Source organism: Syngnathoides biaculeatus, chromosome 12 (assembly GCF_019802595.1).
Source record: "Syngnathoides biaculeatus isolate LvHL_M chromosome 12, ASM1980259v1, whole genome shotgun sequence".
In the NCBI taxonomy this organism is placed as follows: domain Eukaryota; kingdom Metazoa; phylum Chordata; class Actinopteri; order Syngnathiformes; family Syngnathidae; genus Syngnathoides; species Syngnathoides biaculeatus.
The window spans coordinates 937,724-959,708 of record NC_084651.1 but is presented as its reverse complement, the minus strand read 5'-3'; the positions used below and the strand labels follow the sequence as shown (position 1 = coordinate 959,708).

The 21,985-nt window shown below is 46.5% G+C and overlaps 1 protein-coding gene across 3 annotated transcripts in view; it reads right to left on the bottom strand.

Annotated features, from left to right (window-relative positions):
* The window catches only part of slc8a1b (solute carrier family 8 member 1b), a 151,050-nt gene that overhangs the window by 88,128 nt on the left and 40,937 nt on the right, over nt 1-21,985 (bottom strand). Inside the window, exon 1 of one of the 3 annotated variants that reach the window (XM_061837830.1) lies at nt 4,432-4,548. The exons of 1 other annotated variant lie outside the window; for it this stretch is intronic. The gene's annotated coding sequence lies outside the window, so the exon portion shown is untranslated. Of the gene's footprint in view, nt 1-4,431; nt 4,549-21,985 lie in introns of those variants that run through there. One more of the 3 variants, XM_061837829.1, reaches the window with a different exon arrangement.

Here is a 21,985-nt window from a genome sequence, read left to right as displayed (position 1 = left end):
AGATGGGTGATGACACATATATTACGTGCAATGAATCCGTCGTTTCACGGGAGGACGGCGGCCGCCGGGATGAACCCGATACGTCTGAGTGAATTGGACCCGCGGACGGATGATGAAACCTTGAAAAATGCGAGGCACGGCAAATATTTGGCAGGGTTGGAGGTGGAGGTGAACAGCGAGGCGAACCCAGAAAGACAATGCGGCAAAGTAGGACGTTGTGGATTAGAAAAACATCACGAGAACCGTGTTAGCCTTGATCTTGAAGTCTGCTTCCCGGTCCCATCCGGGGTATTTCATTTTGAAAGTCCAAAAGGGCGACCCGCGGTGTCCTGTTGCATGACGAGAACATTTGTCAGCTCGCTCTTTGGGCTTTCCGCACGCCTGCAGTTACATCTGTCATTAATCATCTTTTCTTTTATAGCCTCCGCTTCCGAAAACGATCACAGAACGGTCAGCAACTAGGGTGGTAAACACGGGCTAAAATTAGAGTACGGACTTTGAATGTCGGTTCAAGGTCTGGTCGCGGCTACAAAGGTTCTTCGGTAATACCTGGAGTATCAGACCTCAGATAGACAGAAAGTGAGGTGTGCGATCTGTTGTTGTTGTTGTTGTTGTTGTTGTTGTTTTTGTCCCACCTTTCAGAGTATTCTGGGAACATGTCAGGTCAAAACAAAAATGTTTAAGACATCTACAGACTATAGACTACGTGGAATTTGTTGAAGAAATTGGTCAAATACTTGACGACTCGACTTGACTAGCCTGCGTTGACATTCGACAGTTGAGGTAGGCCATTGCAGTCTCATCTTCCAAATGGCCAATTTCAATTTCTGTCGACGTCGCGTGGGGCGGCGAAATGCCAGCCCCAGACAACATTCTTTGTTTGTCCGGGAGTACTGAAATTGGCCGGTCGTGGAAAAGCGTGGCGGTTAGCCTTGCTAGCTTCAGCTATTCCAATGCCGCCTTGGAACTGGAGACCAGGATCAAGTCGATCAGCAAAGTACAAAGATAGAAACTGCGGCTTCGGGCGGAGTCCAACGGGTACTGTAGATGAGTGGTGGCACATTTTGTTTCCGGACCTTTTTGGAATGAACTTGAAGTCTGAAAATTAGTCCAAGGAGCGTTCCTGTGGGCTGCAACTTGGAATCCAATCACGAGTTGGCAGCACACGAACGTCGTTAAGGGACACAACTACTTTATCCCAGTTTTGGACTCAATTTATTGGTTCTGGACCTGACGCCAAAGAACCTGGTAGATAGCTACAAACCATCAACATGAAAGGAGTGTACATTGTACCTTAAGGAACAAAAATGGACACAAAATCCTACTGTAGCACTAGTTGTAGTACTTTTAAGTATCAAAACGGTTGAAAGAACCACACGGTTGCTTTCGGTCACAGCCTGCGAAGAAGCGAATTCCATCAACACGCCATACATCAACTTGCTAATTCCTCACACGTAAAGTGCTTTGGATCCATCCATAATCAAGCAGTGAACATCCGACATCCGTGGGCGTCGCGTGCGTGTACTACTACAGGATCGACTGACTTATACAAAAGTGAGTAGGGGGAGGGGGTACTTGCATAAGGTTACGCATACAGATGCCAAATGAGGAATGTGTGAAATTATTCGCACAAGTATGTTATCATGGTCCCAAGAAGAAAAAAAACGGTCACATTAATATTCAGACTAATGATCACGCGGATGCGCAATCTGAAAGCCACGACGTGCTCCTCATAGCCTGCACGCCATCATTGTTCGTTGCGACAACGACGATTTCCAACCAGCGTGCCGTGAGAGCTCATCCGCTGTACCCTGGGAAATGATCAAAATTCACTTAATCTTCTGAGGATAAGCGGCTCAGAAAATGGATGGATGCTCATAATGTGATTTCTTGACAACAAAAGATGTATCTTTGTTCATCTGTCATCTGTTGATGGCAGAACGTGTAGAAGTGACTTGCGCATCCACCGTTTGCGGCATTTTGGATTGTTGGAGTGCCGTGAGAGTTTTCAAATGCAAGATATGTGCCTCGGATCAATAAAAGTTGACAATCAGCGATCGAAGGAGATTAGAATGCAAAAAAAAAAAAAAAAAACTAAACTAAAACGTCTTTTGGAGCCATCAGCCGTGTGGGACAGCGGCTGCCGTGTCAGTCAGAAAACCCTCCAGAGTGGATTCCGTGCATTTGCCCGGGATAATATCGCCTTTTATTGCATTCAAAATAATTGAAAAGGACAAAATTATCCCTCAGAACCAGGCAAATATCTTATATATTCTTCACGTGGGGCACTGCCCCACTTGCCCCTACTGGCAAAGAATTGCAAGTGTCACACAAGATGAAGCTGAATGCACGAAATGTAGAGTCATTGAATCCGCGTTCCATCGTAAAATATTTTTGCAACGATTAGGGCAGGGTCCACGCGCTTGTTGCTGGGCAGAGTTCGTCGGGCTCAATCGTGATTGCCCCGCCGCCCAATTAAAAAAAAAAAAAAAAAAAAGACACGACACATTGTTTAGAAATAACGTGAAAAAAAGTACAGCATTGTGCGAATGAGTAAGTTCAAACGTAAAACGTGAAGTCATCGGATCAACGTTCCACATGCCAATGAAATTCAGATTAGGGCAACAAACGCGGCCCGTCCAAAGGAAAAACGCCAGAATACGCAAGAAATCATGTGGAAAATGAAATAAGCAATCAAGTCATTCAAGTAGAAGTAACTCCAAGCACGTCGCTCAAGCGTGGGGCACTGCCCTTCCGGACTACGAACAGCCTTGATGACACTCGAAGTCAAAATTGGAAATCCGACAAGAAGTCAACGTGAAAACGAGCTTTTGAGCCAACAACATGTCGTGAATGTCGAGACCGACCCGGGCGAGGGCGAAACAAAATTCATCAACTTCAAGGCAAACTCAGCAGATTATGTTCAATGATAAATGAAATTCAGATTTGGTTTTTGAGCTTTTTGGTTGAAATCTTTCCTCCACAATCAGGGCCCTTCAATTTGTCGTCCTCGGACTCGGCGCTGGTCCACGAAAAGTCGACATACGTCGGAATTGACCAACAAATAAAACCGCTGACTCTCGACTTTTTCACGAGCAAAATCTTCAACTGTAGTCGCTTACTTCTGGTTACGGAGGGGCAGCGGTGCGCCTGCCCCTTCCAATCAAATCATCAATCCCCAATTTCAGATTTCCAAGGAGTCACTGGACCAAAGTTCCAGATCCCAATGAAATCTGCTTTAAAACCATCAGAGGGCAAATTTTGTACTTGTTGGTCGGGTTTCCAGAATTGCTTCACGGGCCAAGCTAAAATTAAAAAGAGGGGAAAAATGAATGGATTTCATCATTGGATCAAAACTCTCACGAGGTGCCATCGAGCAGTTGCCCCGAATGAGACAAACTCGTCATTGTGAAGGTCAAAGCACAGTTTTCAAACATCATCTGTCCAATTTTCTCGGTGAACTTCCGATGAAAACAAGCAGTTTGTCTATGAGCTCAATCAAAGATAATCGGAATTTGTATACGTCGTATTTATGACCCCCAAAAATTCCATCGTGGACTTTGCCGAAGAAATTCAATTTTGAGGTCTTCTGGCGACATTGACGACGAGGTAACGCCGCCGCCGCCGCTGATCGGCAATGATGAACGATCGATGCGATCGGTCGGCCATCGGATTTCAACCACTGGGGTGCGAGTAACTGAGTGTCGCCCCCCCCGGACGGACGGATGGATGTCAATCTCATCTCCACTTGATCCCTTTCCTCAGTCATCCATTAACACCTGCGACCCCTGACCTTTTTTTTTTTTCTCCGGTGTTTACCGTAAACAGCAGTTTCCTTTTTTTTTTTTTTTACGCACTAGCGGAGGCGCTCAAAGCTGTTCAAACAATCGTCGGCGTTAAAGCAAACACGCCGGTTGTTTGTCATCCGCGGCGTCATCGAGATTATTCGGGCATGAACGCCGACCGCTCCGGGGAAGTGTGCGGCGATCGCCGTTGACATCAATCCGAGATGATTCGTTTCTAGAGGCACGACGAGACGGTTTTCGTTCACGTCTCTGATTCCGGGACAGGCGGGATGGAAAATGCCTGGAAAGCCTTCCGGTGACGGGACCGCACAGTCGCCGTACAAGTGCCCGGTTGGCTCGTCGAGATTTGCTTGCTCAAAGAGAAAAGCATCATCTCTCGTGCATGCGCAATGTGCATTCATATTTAGAAAGGGGGGTCCAATTAGGAGCTCAATAACTTGGACCTTCAAAGTCTTATTTAAAAAGGGGGCGGGGGGGGGGGCAAGGATGCGCTCAACGTGCGTGATTGTCATTCCTGCACAAAAAAGAAGCGAGAGAACTGTCGAGCCCAGGTGGTCCATTTTTGTTTGAAATTACGACCCCCCCCCCACCCCCACCCCAAATACGTGCAGGAGAAAGTTCCTACCTTCCGTGGGAGCTGTTGAGGTGATCGGCGCGGAGGTGATCGGAGTGGAGGTGCGCCAAGTGGAGCGCCCTCCTCTTATAAGCGCCGAGGCGGCGGACGGAGCCCCCCGAGCGAAGGCGCACACAAGTCGGAGGAGGAGGAGGAGGAGGAGGGGGGTGGGGGTGGGCGTCGGGGGAGGAGGAGGAGGAGGAGGAGGAGGTGATGGTGGTGCTGGTGCTGGTGGTGGTGGTGGTGGTGGTGGTGGTGGGGAGGCAGACCAGTCCGGATTCCCATGCACACGGGCACTTCTTTTCTTTTCTTCCTCTTCTTTTTCTTGTTCTTGTCGCCGCTGCTCCCTCGTTCGTTTGTTTGCTTGTTTATCTGCTGCTGGTGGTGGCGGCGGCGGCGGGGGGGTCTTTCCATGGAGCGCCCCCGGAGCGACCTGAATGACCGCGGCGGCGGAGCGGCAGCGGCAGCGGCAGCGGCAGCGACGCAGCCCGCATGTGTGCCGGGGTTGGGACCGGAGTGGAGAGGGGGAGGGAGGCTCGTCTTCCTCATTCTTCCTCTTACGCTTACCCCCACCCACTCTCTCTCTCTCTCTCTCTCTCTCTCTCTCTCTCTCTCTCTCTCTCTCTCTCTCTCTCTAGCAAACACTCCTTTTTCTTTTTTTCCCTTCACACGCCCCCCCCCCTTCTTTTTTTTTCTGGGCTTACTTGAGCCCGCAGGACAATCGGTGCCGTGCCACACCTGCTTGCGCCATCAGTCGCTACACTGGAATGTTTTCATGCAACAAAAATTAAAAAAAAAAAAAAAATAGATACATAATGAACGCAGTGCTGCTTTCTTAAATGTTGCGTAAATTCATGTAAGAATACATGGGCATGAGGGAGAACAAAATTGCAAAGACCTCGCAGAACTTTTTTTGTTTTTTTTAACTTTTGAAGATTGAAAAAAGGAAGCTATTCCGTGAAATCTGTGAAATTAATAAAAAAAAAACATGTGAACGGAGTTTTAGTTATATAACAGATGATTAGTTGCTAGTTTTGTTTTAGTTTACTACAGATGGGCAAGGAAGGTTTTTTTTTGTCACAATGTCTTCGATGGGTGCTGCTGTTCTGGTTAGCACCAGATTGCAAATGAGGAGTTCACACTCTTATGTCCATTGTGCAAATGATACGCAAGATAATTACTGGAGGAGCGTTAATGTTTTGATTCCACTAATTTGTTTGGAAAGGTCAGCGTGCGTTTGAGGGAAGCGTGCCGTGGTCATCTCGTCCTCGACGGGTGCTGCTGTTTTGGTTAGCAAGTGTGCGCGCTGGGCGCTCACCCCAAATTGAGATGCTTAGAAAAATGAAAGTTTACGACGTCAAGTCTGCAACGTACTCACGCAGACGATTCATTTATACATCGAGGATCTCGCCTTACGTCATTGCTAATTTTGCACGGAGACAAGTAAATATTTTAACAAACTGGCACTAGAACGTGCACAAAGACACACTCAGAGGTTAGGTGGAGTACGGCGGGCTCGAGTCACGCGGCCGAAGGCGACACGGACAAACGCAAAACTGAGTCACTCAGCTTTGGCGCATCCAGCGTCCTGCGACACTTCCACCGTGTCCTTTTTCGTCATCCGGTCGGAACGAGAGCCTCTGAAAGCAACCCGCGACGCCGTCGAAGCTTGTAGTCGTCGGCCCCTTTCACGCGGCCGAGTCGCGAAGACGTAACCGGATTAGGAGGGCCGCGATCGCGACGGGGGTCGTTCGCGCAGCTGTTGCGGCTTCCCCTCTTTAGATGACGAGTCTCGGATGTTGAACTGGGCCCGCCGGACGCCGCCCGCGACGTGTTGCGTCACAAATGGCACTCGGTTCCCCCGACGCCGAAGGGGAAAACAACGCGAGAAATTACGGATGTCCAAAAGAGAGTGGACAGAATCACGTGACGGATCGCATGAGGCGTCCACATTGGCGTGCCGGCGCATCCCTCGCTTTTTTCTTTCTTCCTCTCTTTTTCACCTGCAGCCACTCCTGTCTTATTGGGGGCAGCTGAAAATAAAAAAAAAAACTATTCCGGGGAAGGGAGGGGGAGCCGAGGCAAAAAAAAAAAAAAAAAAGAAGAAGAAGAAGAAAAGCCCAGGGCTCTTCTTCTTCTCCTTCTCCTTCTCTTCCCGAGCAGCTTCAACATGACACTGCTAAATGAAAGCCAGCAAAGATGGCACCCATGCGATCACGACGCAGGGAGATCAAAACGGCAGACGCAAAATGTGTGGCTTTAAAAACGGCCTTTTCGGGGTCCGCGTCGCGCGGAATTCGGCGATGGAAATAGAAAGCCGGCGCACAGAAAATAGCATCAGAAAGACAAGCGGCAGAGAAGTGAGGAAGACAAGGCCGCTTTATTTATATTTAGCAACGCTCGCGACGCCTCGGGAAAACCGCTGATACGTGAGCCAAAGCCATATTACGCATGCTGCACTTGCATTTTCATATTTCAAAGGGTTTCAATAACGCACAACTGTTTACTTTTCATGGGGGGGGGGGGGGGGGGGGCATCCACATGCCACAAAAGGTTTGAAAAAAAGTGCACCAAATATCGATCGAAACCGCCCACACGAAAGTGAACGGGAAGTCGGCAATTTTGCTTTGAAGCCTCCATTTGGGGCAAATTCCAGCGCTTCCTCCTGAAATGAGCGCAAATATTTTGGCCAATTCTAAACTTGCTACATTTTTTTCAATACAATCTCATGTGGCAAAGGTCAAATTAAAATTATTAACTATTTGAAAAGGCTTGAAAAAAGTCCCAGACGCCAACCGACACAAAATTCAGTGGCCGTCATATCAAAACGTGACTCCCGTCCGAAATTGTGCAAGCAGTCGGCCATTTTGGTTTTAGTTGCCCCATTCCATCCACCCCAGAAAAACATCTTAATAGCAAATAGGAACGACATTGATTGTGCAATAAGATACATTTGAATCACAAAAGTAAATGGGATTTATTGCCAATTAAGAATGATATATTTCAACTAAATTTGAATTCCTGCCACTTGTGGCAATATTTGATCGGCAAATTCATGCAAGGTTATGCAACAATTATGTTCAATTCCAAGATAAAAGTGCTCCCTTTTCGTGTTTTATACAACCTTGGGATTGTTCTTGTCATTCCTTTTAGTGTTCAGCTGCTAACATCCTCGATTGCATTCAGTAACGGAGGAGATGACATAAAAACGGGGGGAAAAAATAACGCACAAAATGGAGAAGGGCGGCAAACGCTGGACACGAGTCCAAATATTTTGGCGTTTTTCTTCTTCAACGCAAGGAAGCAGCCAGGAGAGGAAGTGATGGAGCTTGAGAGAAATATGGTGCTGAGGCAAAAAGGGAGGCGGGGACAAAAACAGCACATCCATATTTCTGCGCTTGGAGGGGAAAAGGCCGTCTTTGTAGTAAGCAAAAACCCATGAAGCGGACGCGGCTTTACTTACATGAGACGACACTTGTTGTTTGTCTTGTTTTGTTTATCTGTAAAGTAAACGCTTGGCCCAGAAACGACACATCAGCCAATCGGAAGGCTGAAGAAAATCATTTGGGGAAAAGCTTTGGAGGAAAGCCGCCAAGTGGAATTGCGCGACGCTCACCAATCGCACACTTCAAGTTGAAGTTAACTACAGAACGGCGCCCAAAAAAAAAAAAAAAAAAAAAAAAAAAAATCATTTTAACTTTGGGGAACATATGCAAGCACGAAATGCAACTACTTGAAAAAAAAAAAAAAAAAAACTGGACGTAATTCACATTAATATAAACTCATCATCATGATTCATGAAAGCATTTTCTTTCAAACACAAAGAACTATAATGAGAATAGGACGTATATTATTGATGTGACTTTTTTCCATTCACGTGTGTAATTATTAACATATTATGGACATTATGAGTCATCACAAATACAAATACATTTCGTATTTTCTTATTTTTACTGAAATAGAACCATATTTAAGATGTGCAATATGTAGGTATATATTTTTATTTTATTTCAAACAATTACATTTATGAAGTAAATATTTTTCCCAGTATGTATGTTGTTGTGATCATCAAAGGGATAAAGTCAAATTAAAAAAAAAAAAAGGGGGGGAATAAACAAATCTTGATCGTCATCACAATAAGCATTTTCCCATTCCTTTCGAGTCCTACTATGGAAGTATGAATTTATTTCATTTTTTTAAATTGAAATGTTATTCTCCAACATTTAAAAGTAGAACGTACGACTCCCCTCCAGCTTTTCAACCATCTGTGAATCAAGATGGCCTCCTTGGAAAAAGCGACAAGTCTTCTCTTGATTTTCCTTTTTTTTTAATAAGCGCGCTGCCTAATTTTGAGTTTTGTTTCCCCCTCCCCCCCCCCTCCACTTTCCATCTTTTGTCCCCTTTTGACATCCTCGGAGCTTTTTGTTCATTAGCAGCAGCAGCAGCTCCAAAGACGCTTGACATTTCTGCAAGTGCTAATCTCAGAGGACACGTGACATGTTTCCGCTTAGTCTGGCAAACCACGACGACGATTGCGGGTCGGTCACCTGTGGCCATCAAAAGCCCCCAGCGGAAGGACGAGCGGAGTTGAGGCCGAGCCGCGCGAGAGTATTTGGACCGCACGCGTGGATTACGGGACAATAGGAGTAATTATATTAATTGAGCCCCTCGGAACGGCTCTGTTGTTGTCATTTTGCAGGAGGGGCCATTTCAACTTTTATGGCTTTATATCCTGGTGATTTATTGCACGCGGTAATGATTCCTTCTTCTGGACACTTGTTCTTACATTTGGTGGTTTTGCTCATATTTTGCCATGACTGATCATTCGGGACATGAATCATTCATTCACACAGTTAGTTACTTGTAATTATCCTATTGAAAATGTTGCTTTGACATACAAGTTGGACACATTCCATGACCAAGCTTGAAAGAAATCATTGGCGTCTCAAATCACCGTTTCCCACTGAAATGAATGGAAATGCCATGAATCCGTTTCAGCCCCTCTAAAAAAACAACAAAAAAGAAATGTGTCATACTTTTTTTGATGAATATAAAGTATTATTTTAAAATTGAGAAGTAAGGAATGTTGTCTTTGGGAGATTTTATGAATAATTGTCTCCCGCGGCTGGACCTGCCTTGGCCACAAGGGGTCAGGATCATATGGACATACGTATAGTATATATCCGAAGAAGACAGTGCCAACTGCTCATTTTATTTCTACTTCTATATTTATTTTTTTGAGAGGCTAAAGAATCCACGCCCGTGAAACGAGGCGCTACACATTTGCTCCGTCGCATTTCCATTTCGATCGGGATTCCTTGTCGCGTACGCTGAAGATCAAACGCTTCCCACCCAGCGACATCATCTGGCTGTGAGGAAAAATGATCTCCATATTACATCATTTTTGGCCATCTTGAGCTAATCTCCTCGAACAGCGTCGCGCTTCAGGCTTCCCCGGCGTCAAAAAGCGTGTCCGGTGCCTTCTGTATGTCGCAGCCTGGTGCCGCGTCCCGGGGATTTAATCAAGTGAAAGCCCGCCGGGCGTATTTGCGCTGCACTTTGGTGCGACATTTCTCAAATCAGGCGGCAGATTTATCACAAGGGAGGTGTGCGCCGCCGCCGGTTGCACGCTCGAGATTTAGTGAAAGCCAGGAGACGCGCTCTGAAACGATAATAAGTCAAATGCGGAGCGCTGGAAAGAGGATCCATCCCCAAAAGCAGTAAAAAAAAAAAAAAAGGTCATTCCTTCCTGATAAGGCCAGGCGCGTCATTACTTGATTATTTATGTATTTTGCAGGGGAAAGTGTGCATTATTTCAAGCAGAGTTCATTTCCATTGTTCTGGGTGGTGGCGATCGCAAAACGACTCGATAGTAGCGATCACGTAAATTCGGAACACGCGCCGGTGTCAAACTCGTAGTTCAGGGGCCCACGTACAGCCCAGTTTGATTTCAAAAGGCCGCACCAACAGAATCTTTCCATACTTGATATTACAACTGATTACAAGAAGTTTTTTTTCTCTGTTTGCAAAAAAAAAAAGTCAGAAATACCTACAGAAAATCTAAAGATGAAATAACTTTTTAAAAAAAATAACCAGATGGAAATTTCTAGACAAAACTTTTGCCATCATTTGTGCACAGTAACTAATCACAGTGAATGCAACTTAAGGCACAAAACAAAAGTCACAGCTACTTGAAATGAAAACAATTTATGAATACCAAGGAATTATTACTATTATATTTTCTACATAAAAACGTGATTTTTAAAATTATCCTTATTTTTTCCATGCCACAGGCCGGATTGGAAATCCCTTGCTGGCCGATTTTGGCCCGTGGGCTACGTGTTTGACACCCCCATCATAGTGTTCTTTTTATTCTTTGGATTAATTCAGAATAAAGATTTGCAAAGTAGTCTAATTCCAATGACAAACCTTTGCGAGTTCATTACTGCCACCTGCAGGTATGGAGTGGAACAGTAATGACAAAAAAATGGTGACTTTGACTTTGTTGGGTTTTTTTTTTTCTTTTTTAAATTGATATGATATCATCGTTGGCGGGCCCCCACCTCCCATTCTAGTCTCTTTTTTTTTTTTTTCCCCAAGAGCTCTTGATCTCATTAAATTAGATGTTGCGTCCGACGAGAGTCCATCGACTTCATAAATAAATGGATGCGCTCACCATATTAGAACCGGCGCGACGCGGCCCACCAAAAGAGACGACATTTTCCCCAAATCCGTCCCATTCGTCCGTCGCCGCGGACAAGGTCGGACGCGCGCTGTCAAGCCCGTTTGGGCTCACTAAATCAAGCGGGGCAGAACCGAGTTTCGCCCAACAAAAGCCGGCCGGGATGGAGACGGAGACGGAGACGGAAACGGAGTCACCTTCCTGGCCTACGACTTTGACACGTTTTACTTGAGTCATCGCGCATGAAAGGACTGCAAAGTCCCAAAGGTGGAAACGACATTAGGTCGACCTCATCTGGAAGGTCAAATTAAAAAAAAAAAAAAAGAAATCAACTAAAACCAGGAAGTCTCTCATTGCTGCGGACGTGGACAAATGCACGCAACGTAATCCCAAAATGAAGTGTACTGCGTCTGCATCTGTCAATTATGCCAGCGTTGATTATTCCGAAAGCCGGAGGCTCATCTGTTCCGCATGGGTCACTTCATTTCATTCCGTCACGTTCTTCGCTTGTCTTAATCGTGATTGCCTAATTTTCCTTTTTAACGATTACGTCTTCCAAGGAGGCCTGAAAATGGCAGCTTCATATCAAAATGGCAGACTTCCTGTGAGCTTTTAGTTCAAGGGGGGGGGGGTTGTGTTACCAAGTAAAATTCCCTTCAGGGGCTGAATTGTGAAAACATTCCAGAGGAGATTTTTGAAGGGTACGCGGAAATGTCCCAAATCCTCCTTAAAATGGCCGCTTCAGACCTAACTGGCAAGACGTGGAATTCCCCCAAAATGCCCGAAAAGAAAGTTCACTATTGCGATTGTTGGTCGAGCTTCGTTGCGTCAGGCTGAGGATTTCCAAATGTCCCCTTGTCGCAAATCCGTCCCATCCTCGTTAACTCCGACACGCATTGGTCGCCTTTCTGGATCTCAAAAGAGAAACCCGAACGACAAGCGCAGCCACGGAGGCGACCGTTGCGACTCCGCTGCAGACGGGAAGCGAAATTCCCAGCCGGGAAAACGCGGCCAGAAAGACAAAAGAGAGAAATGTCGCCAAGAAATCTTTGAGATAAGCCACTCCACCTTTCATCTGTTTTGTCCATTTTGATTTTTCACATCGGTATTGACGGAAGTGTGACCTCTCTGCAAAGATCCGAAAGTGGAGGAAAGAAGAAAGAAGAAATGATGAAGCTCAAGAGTCGGTCCTCACTTTTTCCACAGCTGGAACGGCTTTCGCTCTTCTGGGCGTCTACTAGAACTTTGGTTGCATCCACTTGTCCAAAATGTCTTCATAAAAGGACAAATGAATTAGCTAAGCGGTCTCGTCCGACGTGAGACGGATAAATTCATCGATCAGGAGGAAGGTCCGAATACTTTTGTCCTTCAAGTAACGGCTGTGATGACATTTGAACAAAAGCGTCGGTCAGCGTGGTTTGCTTCTCCTTTTGTGTTTACCTCAATGGCACCGCCAAGCGTGACTTTTGGTTTTTACTTTTGGAGGTCGTGACCCTTTGTGTACACACAAATGCGCACATGTGCGTGCCGCAAGCTACCCTCTTTTCTTCCGTCGGTGACTTCCGCCATGAATTGGGCTCCCGTGACAAAAAATCTGCCCGAAACCGAGGACCACTTGCGCCTCACGTGGCCAAATCCAATTGGTCCAAAGAACTGAACTACTGCTCATTATCGGTGGTGTGCCGCTACTTGTCTTTAATTTTTTGGCAAAGCAGTGTACGGCATTTTCATCGTAAAAAGGAACCTCTTTGCTCAGAATTCACTGAAGAAAAGTCCTTCTTGTTCAGTTGAAAAGAATCGCTTGTAATGAAGTGAGCACCCTGCACGGCTTTTTATCAGCGAGCTTTTCAAAGGCCAATTTTTTTGGGGCGCCCTCCCCGCTTTGGCCGATTCTCATTTCCATCTTAATAGCGAGCGACGACCGCGTTTTTGCTTCCCTTTCATTTCCCGTCTTTCGCTCCGCCGAGGAAATTGCTCGAATCCGTTCGGTCCGGCTCGCCGTTCGTCGCAAAATTGATTGAACGACGCGGCGTCGGTCGCGTTTTGTCACGCAAATGCAAATGTTGACGGGGTTCAAATGTTTGTCAGGAAGCACAATGGCCTCATTGTTGGAAATAATTGCCGCGCAATATTTGGTGCGTTGAACCCGGCAATTTGCGCTGCATTGACAAAGATGACAATCCTCACTTTTGATTGACACAGTCGAGCGCGTTATTGATTAGTGAGGCTGTCGTCCGACCGCGCTGAGAGCAGACGATCAGCAAAAGCGAGCATTTTTACGAGGTGGCTGCTGGGTTTTTACTAAACTTCCATGCATCCATTTTCTTAGCCGCTTATCCTCCTCACAAGGGTCGCGGGGAGTGCTGGAGCCTACCCAAGCTGTCAACGGGCAGGAGGCGGGTGGGGTACGCCCTGAACCGGTTGCCAGCCAATCGTAGGGCGCACCGAGACAGACAACCAATCGCACTCAAAATCACACCTTGGGGCAATTTAGAGTGTCCAATTCATGTTAATGTTGCATGCATGCAGAGGAACAATTAGAAAATATGTACGTGAATGAGAAAAGTGGAGGGGGACGAGTGAGGCTACAGGGAGAAGAGATGGCGAGGGTGGACGACTTCAAATATTTCGGGTCAACAATCCAGCGCAATGGTGAGTGTGGTCGGGAAGTGAAGAAACGGGTCCAAGCGGGTTGGAACAGCTGGCGAAAGGTGTCTGCTGTGTTATGTGACAGAAGAGTCTCCGCTAGGACGAAGGGCAAAGTTTACAAAACAGCGGCGAGGGCGGCCATGATGGACGGATGAGAGACGGCGACGCTGAAGAGACGACAGGAAGCAGAACTGGAGGTGGCAGAAATGAAGATGTTGAGGTTCTCGCTCGGATAGGATTAGAAATGAGCTCGTTAGAGGGAGGGACAGCCAAAGATGGATGTTTTGCTGACAAGGTTCGAGAGAGCAGACTTGGATGGTTTTGGACATGTCCAGAGGTGAGAGAGGCAGGAAGTTGGTGGTCGGGTGCTGAGGATGGAGCTGCCAGGCGAAAGGGCGAGAGGAAGACCAAAGAGAAGGTTGATGGATGTGGTGAGGGAAGACATGAGGGCGGTTGGGGTGTTAAGAGAGGAAGATGGCAAAAGATGACACGCTCTGGCCACCCCTACCGGGACAAGCCGAAAGGAAAAAAAAAAGAAGAATTAATGTTGCATGTTTTGGGGATGTGGGAGGAATTTTTTTTTTTTTTTTTAAACAATTCTAAAAACTCCTTGAAGTTTGATTTGACAAAGGCTCTCATTTTGAAATGCGCTGCTCTTTGTGTCCCAGAACTGACGCAAGCGCGCCGAACAAAACGAATACGTCAATGCGGAGAGACTTGCAGATGGCGTAAGCGGCCCTAATCATAATTGCCATAATAAGCGCGACGCCTCCTCGTCTGGTCGCATCGCGCCTCTCGCCTGCCGACTCATTTGGCCCGTCGCGAGTCATTTCTCACGGGCGACGGCGACGTCTCTGAGCGGGTTCGAAAGTTTTCATCTAGATATCGAGGAGAAGAAGTAACATAGTTGATTATTATGTAGCAGTCATTCAGAAAGATCTGTTTATTTTTTTCCCATTGGACAGAAACGGGTTTGATTGATTCCAGCGTGTACAACTAAAGTTCTTCTCCAAATACTCTATTGTGACCTTTTATAGCACTTGAAGGCCCGGATGGCTTCGCGCCTGCAAACGTCGCGGCAGCTCGCCTTCGTGTTAGCGCTGGCTGGAGACTGAGTGAGCCGTCACTGTTGCGCTCCGACTCTTAAAAAAAAAAAAAAAAATGGATGACCCTATCGGACCAAACCGGTCCAGACGCCCACCGATGGAACGGCGGCGTCGCTCGCTTGAAGAATAACCGGGAAGAAGCGTGACTTGTCCAAGAAATGATCTTTTAACCGGCGACGCAATCCCAATCAATCATTTGCAGTAGATTGCTTTTGGGGACGGAGAGAAGTTGGCCATCAGCAGTGATTCATGGCGCCAACCTCTTGTGATTTTTTTTTTTTTTTAGCTTTGAGACCTTTACAACGTTTTACCATTGAGTCCATCATGAGGTTTTAGACAAATACTCTGTAAGGCAATCATGTCAGGGCCAAGAATTCCCGTTTTTGCATCGAAGTAGCTCATCAAACAACCATTTGGAAGGTCCCACAAGTGAAAAAGGAGCTTCCCTGAAATTGCGGTCATTCACGAGCAAAGCTGGGGTGACGTTCGCCTCTTGACGTGCAAAAGTTTCAAGACATTTGCAAAAACGTTTGGGGATTTCATCATCCACGGGCCACAATATCATCAAAAGGTTCTGAAAATCTGGAATAATCGCTGCATGTAAGCGACAAGGCCGAAAAGCAACATCGAACGGCCGTGACCTTCGACCCCTCGGGGGGCAGCGCACCAAAAACCGACATCAACTCGTAAAGGATATCATCACGTGGGCTCAAAAACGCTTTGGGGAAATCCCTAAGTCCAACTTAAAACTCGACTATAAAAAGACAGCCTCTGTCATGTTACGGGGCGGTGTGAGTGCCGACGGGATGCGTAACGTACATATCTGTGAATATGAATACCACATACAGGTTTTGGACAAACATGCCGCCATCCAAGCAACGTCTTTTTCATGCCTATTTCAGCAAGACAATGCCAAAGCGCACTCTGCACATCTTACAGCAGCCTGGATTCGTAGTAAAACGGTGCGGGTACGAGACCGGCCTGCCTGCAGACCGGACCTGCCTCCCATTGAAAATGACGTGATGCATTACGAAGCGTAAAATGTGACGACGGAGACCCCGGACCGTTGAACAGCTGAAAGGAATTCCACCTACAAAGCTTCAACAATTCGTGTCCGCGGTTCTCAAGGGTTTATTGAATGTTGCTCAAGGGTTTTGTACAAGAGTAAGTTAAACGTTACAAGCTCAGTGACAGACGGAATGAAAGTAAAAAATTTTGCCGCTTGCGTGTGTGCTCTGTCAGACGTCGTCTCCTCGCTCGCGCTGGCCACTGATTTGATGTCAAAAGACGCAGAAATGAATTTGTCGTCCCGACTGGCCCGCTCGCGTGTACCTTCGTCCTTTCAAGCGTCAAACGCCAAAATGTTTGCATTTCAAACGCCGCCACGCACTTGTCGGCTGTGGCGTGGAAATTCATTTGCTTTGGTGACGATTAAGCACGTACGTGCGCGACCGAGCCAATTCAAAAAAGATCCAATAGTGTACGTATACACCTTTCTCCTCAAGCCTGCCGAGTTACACACCCGTGCAACTGACGACTCGATGAGATTTGAAATTTCACACAATTTTCATCTTTTCATCCTGGTTCCTTCGTTTTCCAAGAGGAGGCCAATCTGCTTTTGACAGGCGCAGCTGGAAGTGAAGCGTCAGCCGCGAATGCACGCGTTCACGTCGCATGGATGGCGCCGACAGCTCCGTCTCGTCGGAAAAAGGAGCCGAGCGGGGGGGCGTCACATACACGGCAACTGGCGTCCTGCGAGTGGGTACGCGTTAGCGCTCAGATGGAGTCTTGGCGTCTGTTCACACGGCGAGCGTCATCTTCCGTGCTATTCCATACGCGATACGTCTTTCCTGACGGAAGCATCTGGATATCGCTCGCCAATTTGGCTTTGTCGGGAAAAACTTTCAAGAGGGGTTTTGAGCAAATCGTCAAACTTTGCCTCCGTTCTCCGCCCACACCTCATAATTTAGCATCAGCCATCCGTTACGAGCACAATCTCTACTTTTGAAGGAGACCTGGAAATTCGGCGTTGGCCACTTCCAACGACACTTCCTGGGTTCTTTCTTGAGATTTTTGGGGCGCGGCTACGCACTCGTGATAGTTGTGTCAACCGAAGGTGAAACTAGTAAAGTGCTGAATTTTCTAAATATTACCCTTGGAATCAGCCAACATGACTCTAAAATGGCCGCTCGGAACCAAGATGGAAGGCTTCCCTTGTATATTGGGGTGTGGCTTTTTCGCGGGTGCACTTATGATACAAATTTCATGCCCAATGTGAACTTTATTTTCAAATGAATCCCATCGGGGGCAAAAAAAATCAAAATGGCCACTTTGAACCACACCAGGAGACCCCCATCGTCTTTTGGAGGATGTCTTCCATCCATCCATCCATCCATCCACGATCTACCCCTTCTCCGGGTCGGGTCGCGGGGGAAGTAGCTTCAGCAGCGGATACCCGGACTTCCCTTTCCCCAGCCACTTCTTCCAGCTCTTCCGGAGGGATCCCGAGGCGTTCCCGAGCCAGCCGAGAGACGTCGTCCCGGGTCGTCCTCGGGGTCTCTGTCCGGCGGGACGTGCCCAGAACACCTCACCGGGGAGGCGTCCGGGAGGCATCGGGATCAGATGCCCCAGCCGCCTCATCTGGCCCGTCTCAACCCCTCCCGGATGACCGAGCAGGTCTTCTTGAAGCTTTTTTCTTTTGTTTCTTGCAGGTCTTTGCACGCGATCGATACGCCAACAAAAATTTGCATTCCAAGAGGGCCTTCAAACCGCATGCTCGGCGCCTCGCATTAATCATAGTTCATGAATCGTGGATGCACGCGCGTCGACTTTGTCTGACGGATCATTTCAAGGCCGGGCAGACATGCTGCCGAACTATTTGGACTTTTCCGAAAGGCTTCCTTCCCACCAGTCCTCGTCTGCAACAATGCGACAAAGACTCCCAAGAACCGCAACCCATTCGCCGCTTCTGCATTTCTGCTCTTTTTCCTGGTTTTTATTTCACTTTCACTTTCTATGTTCAGAGGAAGTAACGTTTTGCTCAATAGGGGCAAATCCAAGACAAGGAAGTGTGAAGTAACAGTCCAGTCTTGCACAGCCTGGACTTCAACCTGTGGGTCGGGTTGGGTTTATGTTTTTGCTTGGAAGGTATTTATCAGTTCGGGGGGGGGGGGGGGCACAATTAATAGGAGTACCCTGATATTGAATTTGCGTTGGGACCAATTTCTTAAATCGGTTTTGTTATTTCCAGATAGAAATGAATTGAAATGCCACAAATCCGTTCCACAAAAGATATGGTCCAATATAAAAAAAAAAATTAATGTATTGTATATTAACAGACTAAAGAAATACACGGGTTTGCTTAAGCGTAATAAAATGTGCATACTGTGGTATTTGTTTTTAAGGGGTGTGGCCTATCACGTTCTCATTTCATAAATGTCCTCATTTATCCAGGAATCGAATACGGAGCCGGTAGAGTGCAAATAAATCAACTCAAATGCTTACGGTTGAAGTAAATTGACAAGTCATCTTTGCTGTACGGTATTTACGTAATTTTGTTCACGGGCAATTGATCTTATTTGTTCAAACTTGAGTACTGGATGAATTACAGTAACCTTATTGCAGCTTTTGTTGTTGACAGCAACTGCAAGCCAAGCCCTGAGCGCTCGAGCACTGACGGCCGGTGACAGCTTCGATTTCGAGGAGATTTCCAGGACGTCCTCGCACGCGCGGCGTGGAGGGATCGGGGTCAGTGACAGGAGGGGGGGCCTCGTCCCGCTGTCCTATACCTTCGCCCTCTCCCCCCCGATCCAATGACGAAGACCCTCCCGGGGCCACGAGTCTGCCGGACGCTGACGTCTGATTGTTGACGGCGCGTCCCCAAGGCGCAAACACTGACAACAACAAGCAATTCTCCTTCTTTCTCCTTGGATTTGTTGTTGTTGTTGTTGTTGCCGCCTTTTCGTGGTCCACTAAGAACTCGGTCGCGGCACCTTTGACAAGTCTGAAATGTTGTAACGCTTGACGCCGCTTTTAAGGGGTCGACACCAAACCGGCTGTTCGTCATATTCATAAGCGTACGGAAAAGTCTCATCACGAAAATGAAAGGGAAGTTTGTCATTTTGACTCGAAGCAGATGTTTTGCTGTTTGAAAGGTTGATCGGGTGGAGGATTTTCAGGGGAAAAATAGCCCGGGGGGCACTAATTTCGCCATCGTAACAAAAAAAAAAGTGGCAGATTTTGAAATGGAAGAAGCCATTTTACAGTTAAAAGTTGGAACTGTGCCTTGATGTATTTTATCTGTTGTTTTTACCCAAGATGTTCTTCTATTTTTATTCTATTTTATTCACCTGTGCACCTTGTTTAATTTACTCTTGTACCAAACCAATCCCAGCACTCATCATTTCCTTGTATGCACAACATGAAAGGCTTTTGATTTGATTATCTTGCGTATGTTAAGAAATGATCCAAAAAATAAAAAAAGCTACCAAATTTCACAAGTTCCCCGAGTTGAAAAGTTTTTGTTTTTTACAACAGGACATACAAAAAGAGCCCAAGCCTGAAATTGAGCGGGAAGTCGGCCATTTTAACTCAAAGCAAACATTTTACAATGAATATTTGATCATTTGAGGATTTTCGGAAACGTAGAAACAATAAAAAAAAAAAAAAAAAAAAAATAGACTCTAATAACAAATTGACTGGTGGATATGAAATTGGGTTTGGGGGCATAAAAGGACACAGGAAAAAGGCATTGCGGCTTGAGGAAGTCTTTTGGGGGTAAAATTTAATTGCTTACAGGAAAGTCAAATATGTCAGAGGAGTTGATGAGCTTGTTGACGATTTACCATGAAAAAAAAAGAAACAAGAGAGACAAAAATGTAATAAGAATCAATCATTGGGCGGTTGCTACTCTACACAAACAAAAGATGGTACAGTACTTCAATTTCACACTACAATAAAATTCCATATGTGGCATCGCCGTGCATTACCCCAACGCTTTCCATTAGATTTTTGATTGTCTAATATTCCCTTTAATGTGGCCCAAATGTACACAAACGACACGCAGCGTAGGCAACGTTCTTTAAATATACAAAACCAAATCAAAAAAGTGCATCATTGTCACATTGTGGCCGGCGTAAGCAACCTTCTCTTACCATTGATAATGTAGCATGAATTATGAATGAGGCCTACTTTTAGACAAGGGCACTCAAACTTCTATTGATGTAATGTGATTAGAGTCCCGGGCGCATGAAAACAAACCAATACGTTGATAAATGCCGGACAGCCGTTTAAAGGCAGCACGTCAGAGAAATAAATGTTGGCCACCCGTAAAAGCTTTTTGCAAGACTCGCTTTCCTTCTGAGATAACAACTTCATCTCTTTGACATTCAGTCCATGCGGCGCAATCTTTGTTTGTTTTTTATTTTGTTTTTAAAACACCCACACATGCAAATTCGTCCGCGTGGCATCGAGACGTTTGCTCAGAGTGACACCTTTCATTTTTACAAATGCAGCGAATGTGACAGGGAGCAAAATTAAGACGGCCCGTTAAAAAAAATAAAATAAAATAAAAATAACATCGCCCCTCTTCACCCAGAAGCGCTTTTCATATCAGATTGTTTTTGAAAGGATTGTTCTTATCTATTCCTGGATTGTTCCTCACATCTCGGAGCAATCGGATGCGACGGCAAACGACAACAAGAAAAAGTCCAAATGCGTTCACGGCGGCTTGGAAAATGGAAAAACTGGAACGAGCGGCGTTGGAAAATGGACGCATAAAACGTGAGCGACGCGCCGGCTGACGGGCTTCACCTTCCTTCCTTCCTTCTTTTGAAAGCGTCATGTAAATTCACCAAAATGCACATTTTTGTCCCGTTTGGTCATTTCAACCCTCAACTCTTGACAATGGCGACGTCTGCGATCCACTGCTGGAGGAAGATTTCAAATCCATTTTTTTTTTATTCATAACCACTTGAAATAATGTAGGAATGGAGGGGAAAACCTTGTATCGTTGTCATTGTTTTCCTTTTTTTTTTTTGCATTCTATTGTTTTGAGATTAGGCGGCTGGGAAAGCATTGGCCTCACAGTTCTGAGGACCCGGGTTCGATCCCGGCCCCGCCTGTGTGGAGTTTGCATATCCTCCCTGCGTGGCTTTTCTCCGGGCACTCCGTTTTCTTCCCACATCCCAAAAACATTCATTCATTGGAGACTCTAAATTGCCCCAAGGTGTGATTGTGAGTGCGGCTGTTTGTCTCCATGTGCCCTGCGATTGGCCGGCGACCAGTTCAGGGTGGACCCCGCTTCCTGCTCCTTGACAGCTGCGATAGGCTCCGGCACTCCCGCGACCCTTGTGAGGATAAGCGACTAAGGAAATGGATGGATGGTTTGAGATTATATGTACTGTATATGTCAGATTGGCCCAAAAATAAAAAATAAATACCCTATACCATATTTTCCATTTCTTTGGGGGCATTTCTTCAAGCTTGGGTGATCCCGAGACGATGAAAAGAAAACAAATCAGATCTTTTGTGATTGGTTGTCATCCTGTCAAAAGCCAATCATGCATAAACATCAACACCCAACACAAGAAGAGCTCGGTCAGATCTGCTAATATTATGGACCACTTAAGTAGATAATTGCTGTCACCATGGCAACCGCAGAGATGTATTCCCCCCCCCCCCCCCCTAATCACAAACCAGCGTGTCATCGCCGTTGTCCAACGCGTCACGTTGTCGCTTTTAATCAGCGGATTGATTCCCGCGCTTCCCAGATAACAGCAACCGTCCCGCACGATCGCGTACGCGGCTCGTCGCTTTGTCCGCGAGCGCCGGCAGCGACCAAAAGCGCGCCGCGGTCACGCGACTCGTCGGTCCGGAGAGGTCGGAGGCCGCGATTGCTTTATTTATGGAAGGAGATTTGCCGGACTGGTGTTTAAGTCGCTGGCACGGGAGCCGGCAAAGCCGCTCGCTAATGCCTCCCCCGCTTTCGTAGCGCTCTCGCGTTTCCTCGGCAGCACGCAAATTCAAAAAAAAAAATAAATAAAAAGGACGCAGAAGCGAACGGATCAGTCGGCCTCTTCGGCTGCGGTCTTTATTCGCTTTACATTACGGGCGGTCAAGCTTTCCGTGG